The sequence below is a fragment of the Adiantum capillus-veneris genome, chromosome 19, assembly GCF_014529385.1.
Source record: "Adiantum capillus-veneris isolate H3 chromosome 19, ASM1452938v2, whole genome shotgun sequence".
Lineage (NCBI taxonomy): Eukaryota > Viridiplantae > Streptophyta > Polypodiopsida > Polypodiales > Pteridaceae > Adiantum > Adiantum capillus-veneris.
Genome location: NC_140949.1, coordinates 122,973,652 through 122,979,764, shown reverse-complemented (window position 1 = coordinate 122,979,764; position 6,113 = coordinate 122,973,652). Strand labels below are relative to the sequence as shown.

Here is a 6,113-nt window from a genome sequence, read left to right as displayed (position 1 = left end):
CTTGCCAACTTAGACATGTTTTTACAGCTACCCAAAGGCAGGCATTGCAAAAAACGATGGACAAGATAAAGCAACATTTCCATTACAACAGAAAGTGCTGGCAATGTTGTACCATAGTTGCCTTCTTGAAATGATGCCAATGTTTGCCACCCAAACTGAACCGATCAGGAGATCAAGACAGGCAAGAAGCATGCACCTCCAAAGTTGGCCCAGATCAAGCAGTTGTGCGGCCCATCATTGGTTTGCAAAAAAATGCAAGCCCTCCATCCCACCATTATCAGATTTTGTGCACATGCAGTTTTTTGTCGATGTTTGAAGCTTGTGCTTCTTCGACAACTTTGAGAGTATGATGCCTATTGTGGCCGCTTACAATGGCCCATGTGCTTTGTATTGCAAGGGATTCTCAAATCTAATAAAGTTTGAATCTGATACCCTTGTGTAGTAATGCGTATTCATTTGGTTGATCTGCATGTGTGTGACCTTTGTAAGGATCTTACTCATCTTCAGTTTTTTACTAGGCTTATATCTTTCTAGCCTTTGGCAGGCCTTGTGATTTTATCACTTGTTTACGAGCACCGTCTGCTCTTCATTGAATTTGGGCATCAGTGACGAGGTGCTTCTCTCCCCCGCGAGTTGCAGACCCTTCGCAGACGAGGTCCTGGGCCTCTCCCGCCCCCTGGCCGAGGTCTCTGCAAGCTCCCACACGTGCTTGGAGTCTGCGTGTGGTACTGTTGCACCCTCTCAGCGGCAGTAGCACCCTGCAAGCGGCATCTCTCCCCTCCCTCAGAGCCTCTGACAGGCCTCCGACCTGAAGTGAAGGTATTAACAAATTCTGTGATTTTTTGAAAAATTATTAACTGGTCGAGCAAGTCGGAATGGAAAAGATGACAATGGAGGTTGTTACTTACTTTATCATCGAACTGTGCATTCTGCATGACAGAACTTGCATTATCATTGAGCCAAAAGAAACAAGGAAAGTACAGTAATGAGATTTGATTAGGTTCAATCTGCATTTTTATGTAGTACATTCCTCTTCAAAGATATCTTTTTCATGTCCTTTCGGGGCCTCCTTTCCATCTCTTAAATCTTAAACTCATGCAAGTCTACGTTCAGTGTTAGGAAGAGTAAGAGTTGCTGTGCGACTTAGGCCCAGGAACTCTGAGGAGCTAAAAAATGATGCTGATTTTGCTGATTACATGGAGTTGATGCCAGAGGTCTTCTTCTCATTCCCTACCTTGTTCCTTCATGGGAAACTTTACCGGCATTAGCTCAAGACAGGTTCTATATTGTGCCAATGCCTTGTCTTAATCGATCTGTCTTTTGCACTTGTCACACAGCTGAAGCGATTGAAGCTAAGGAAGAATAATTGGGATTGTGAGACGTTCCAGTTTGATGTGATTCTGAATGGAACCACTTCTCAGAAACGAGTCTATGAAGTAGTGGCAAAGCCTGTGGTTGAGGTCCTTCATTGCCCCCTGCCATTTTCAACCCATTTTATTCAATAGATAGTGTTATAGACATGGAAATAGAGTCTTTGGGTGCTTGTTCTTCGTGTCTAAAGATATTTGCTTAGACGTTTGTTGGGCTTGTGATAGTGGCCTATTTTGCAAGATATTTTGTATGTTATGTTTAAAACACTATCTGATTGTATATACTTGGCATCCGTCTTCTCTTTGCCTGCAGAGTGTGCTAGAGGGGTATAATGGCACTGTCATGGCATATGGTCACCGACCATGGAATCATGGTTCGAGCCATGGAGGATATTCTTGCAGATAAATCTTCTGAGCAAGGTTCAGTAACAGTCTCATATCTGCAGGTGACTGCTTTTGGCCTCAGTTTACTCTGTACATATACATGCTTTGTAATCTCCTTAAACCAAAGCTACCCTAAATGGGCCTTAAATACATTAGTCTTCTTGAACGTCTGTCTTCCTAGAGAAATGCCTTTCACCTGCTAGTTTTGCAACGATGTACTGTGGTGCGTAGTTGTGCTTCATTTTGAACTTGTTAGGGTGTATAAAATTAATCAATTAGCTTCAAAATTCAGGTGGTTGAACTTGAAAATCTTTTAGGATGGTTTTCTTACTCTGAAAAGGAGGCGCACCTCCCAAATAGCCTAATAGTGGTTTATAGTGTACACCTTTTAATGAATCTTTGAGTTGCGAATAATGCTGTTTTGGGCCAATGATTCGCCCCAGGTTTGACTGCATGCTGCTCCTATATCTGGCTGAACATACAACTGTCCAGCTCAAGATGAAGTTCCTGTTGTTATGCAACCAAAGACAAATAGACTGCTGGTGGAGGTGTCAAGCAATGATTGTTAAAACATTCAGTCTAAAATATTAAGAGGCTCTAAGGCAAGCTTATGGTGACTCCTATTTGTGAAGGTCATGTCATCTATCATACAATTTAACATAGACTCTGGTGTTATATCGTCTACATAATTGTAGTTAGTTATACAGACCTTTGGGAATGATGCATATCACCTGTGCTGGTTTGATGTCTGAAGATACGCCAGAGAATTTGCTTTTAATTCTCTGGATTTCTTTTACCTAGAGGCGTTGCCTCATGAGACTCAACCTTCGAAATGCTGCACTGTAGGGTGTTGGTGGGGTTTCCCTTGCCTAGATTTTACTTCTCTTTGGGGCCGCCACTAGTTCCTTTGCCCGCCTGCACATATCCGAGGTCACAACAAGCTTTCCGAGAATTCGTAGTGACATAACTACTGATGTATGCATTAGTGAGTTGGGCGGAAATGCAAGGCCTCATAGCGTCACCATCACTGAATTCGGTGCAGTTGGTGATGGAGTTACCATTAATACTCATGCGTTTACAAATGCCATCTTTTACCTCAACTCTTTTGAGGATAAGAGGGGTGCCCAGCTCTATGTTCCTGTTGGACGATGGCTGATGGGAAGCTTCAAGCTGATTAGTCATCTTACACTGTTTTTGGACAAGGACGCTGTCATGCTAGGCTCTCAAGTATTCTCTCTCTGTCCCATCCCCTACCTTGTTTTCTCATGTACGATACTCGCTGCATTTTCCTGGTTTCTCAGGCACTCAATAGCCCTAGATTAGACAATCACTACACTTTTCCTTATGGCAACCATTGGGGGATGTATACGGTTATCAGACTTTGGAATATAGTATGATTTAGATTCCCATGACATTCTATATGTCGGATACCATACTTGAGGTTGACTATGTTGTAAGGTCTTAGTAATGTGTAGGCCAACTTGTGCTCAAAAAGGACTTAAAGAGTCTAAAAGATTCTGTACAATCTGAGTTGAGCTCTTGTTTAGCTAATATGGATTGTACGTGATGGGGAACAAAAGAATATGCTTCTTGTGACCTTTAAGTATTATTTGCAGCTTGAAATTGGTCGGCCACTCCCTTGAGAAACTTGCGCTCCTCTTTGGCTATTGTTGAGTCTAAATTTCAATTTGTCGTAGACAGAAAGCATGGTAAATATTTTTGATTATATCTTACACATTGTACACCAAATAATGTTTTGAGTATGAAAGTGTGGTAAATTTACCATATGAGTATGAAAAAAACTATGCACAAGCTAATATTGCTAACATCCCTATCCATTGTTGCATGCCTTGTATGGGGTTTTTATCGAGTTAGAGATGTAGACCATGTTCCAGATGTGTCCCTCTAGTATTTATGGTGTTTTTTTCGAGGCCAACATTTAGTATGAGGAGTTTCTTGAGGAAATTATGGCTCAAGGAGTCAAAATGTGGGGTTTCAATGCAGAGATTGGTTGGAATTCTACCCTAGACCATACATTGGCTGGCAAAGGGAGCCACCATGAGACCATAAGCAACAACCAAAAGTTGTAATGAAAGTTGTAATGAAAGCCATGCATGCTCCAACCGAGCCATGGCATCCAACCCTAGACCATACATTGGTTGGCAAAGGGAGCCACCCTGAGACCATAAGCAATAACGAAAAGCCAAGACTGTCTTGACCATTGGGGTTGCCACCAAGGATAAAGCTCTTATTGGCCATAGTGTTAAGGTTAACGATAGCAAGACCAGCACCAGCTAGCTTAAGCAGAAAAGACATTCTAGTTTGTTAATAGTCCCTGCATTTAGGAGCCCTTTAGGAGGACTTGCAAACAGGTAATATTGGCTTTAAACTCGGATATGTGAGTATTAATTATCACAACACTTGGAATATACTTGCAAACAGGGATTATTTGCTTTAAACTCGGATTTGTGAGTATTGACTATTGATTTTTACCTTTAGTTCTTCTAGCTATCTATAAAGCTTTCTTTTCTATGTAGTTACAAATTTTATAGTCTCAATTTTCCACATGGTCATATGGCTTGACAGGGTGTGTTATCTTGAGCTATAGTTTCTTGCCAAGACACTTCTAGCATACCTTGGGTCTGTGTGTCACACATACATAGTGTCTTTATTTGTATATAATTACAAATATAGTCTCAATTTGTCACATGGTCATATGGCTTGATCGGGTGTGTCATCTTGAGCTATAGATTTTTACCTTCAGTTCTTTGACCTTTCAAAGTGATGGGTCACATTAGGTTAATATAGGACACTTCAGTTCTTCTAGCTATCCATAAGCTTTCTTTCTATGTAGCTACAAATTTTATAGTCTCAATTTTCCACATGGTCATACGGCTTGACCGGGTGTGTTATCTTGAGCTATAGTTTCTTGCCAAGACACGTTTAGCATACCTTGGGTCTATGTATCACACATACGCAATGTCTTTATTATGCAGCTCATATCACCACTCTGAAGTTAGATTACTTTGACTCTATTGAGAATGTGTTTGATTTTAATGTGTAAGACAATCCTTAAATCCCAAGTGGGAGCTCAAGATGAGGTGGACAAATTTTTTGGAAAAAGAAATTATGTGATGAAAATCCCATGTGGGAGCCCAAGAAAAGGATGTATTGATTTTTTTAATAGAAAGAGATCTCTGTACAAAGGAGACTCTTGCAAGATTTTTACGATTTATATTTTATGTGCAAACTCAAAATTAAATACTGATGGTGCTTTTTTAGAAGTTGCATTTTGCTTAAGCATAGACCTGCATTCATATCACATATAATTGTTTTTGTTCAAAAAGATTAATCTTTTAATGGGTTTTTTTGTAATGTGTTTTGATTTGATGAGTGAAGTTTTTATGGTTATTTAAGAGTATGCATTATTTGTTATTTAGAGAACAATCCATTTCATATGTGTGCCTTAAATCCCATGTGGGAAGCCTATTAAGTAGGTGGTTAGTATCATATGTTTCGAGATTGAGATTTGTATCAGTTTACAAGGTAAATGCAATTTTTGTTTTGACAAATTACATTGAAACGATTGGTTTATTTTAATTTTGTATTCATTATATTTGTTTCTTTTCATGGTTTGTTCTCTTAACATCTATTGCAAATGAAAACACACTACAATGTACACTTCTATTCATTTGCAGTTCAACATGTATTTTTGCAAAAGAATGTGCTTCTAAAAATTGTTATGTTACTAGTATACATAAAATAGTGGGTCATTACATTCCGTACGAAATTCGTATGAGGGAGGTTGGCTCATTGCGAGAACGTCCGTATCTTGTCTATATGTAGGGGGGTAGGCTAGCAAGTAAGATACCGTATATAGGAGGGTTTCTCTAATTTTGATGCACGCAAGTGACATCCCCCCATTACTAATAGTGAATCCCCCGGGGGCATGCTACGAGGGCCAAAAACTGTAGTGTGCGCTTCATAGTTGGGGGACGGACCTAGGGGATACAATGAGGAGGAGTTGGCCGCCAAGATAAGTGTCTTCTCTCTCTCCCTCTCTATAATTTCTACAGAAGGAGAAGAGCAAGAGAACAAGGAGGATGACCGGTCGAAGAGAGAGTGCTGTGAGTAGAAGAGGGAGGACACGATCTCAGGGAGCTGCTATCGGTGGGGCATGCTACGAGGGCCAAAAACTGTAGGTTGCGCTTCATAGTTGGGGGACGGACCTTGGGGATACAATGAGGAGGAGTTGGCCGCCAAGAGCAGGCAAGGTAGGGATACGAGAAGAACCACCAGTTTATTTTAGGACATGAGTGGTGGATACACTACAAGGATAGACATCGAGTGTTCAACTGG

The 6,113-nt window shown here is 40.6% G+C and overlaps 1 pseudogene; it reads left to right on the top strand.

The window, feature by feature from the left end:
• Positions 1 to 1,245: 1,245 nt before the first annotated feature.
• LOC147434782 (uncharacterized) lies at positions 1,246 to 3,077 on the top strand (annotated as a pseudogene).
• Positions 3,078 to 6,113: the final 3,036 nt, after the last annotated feature.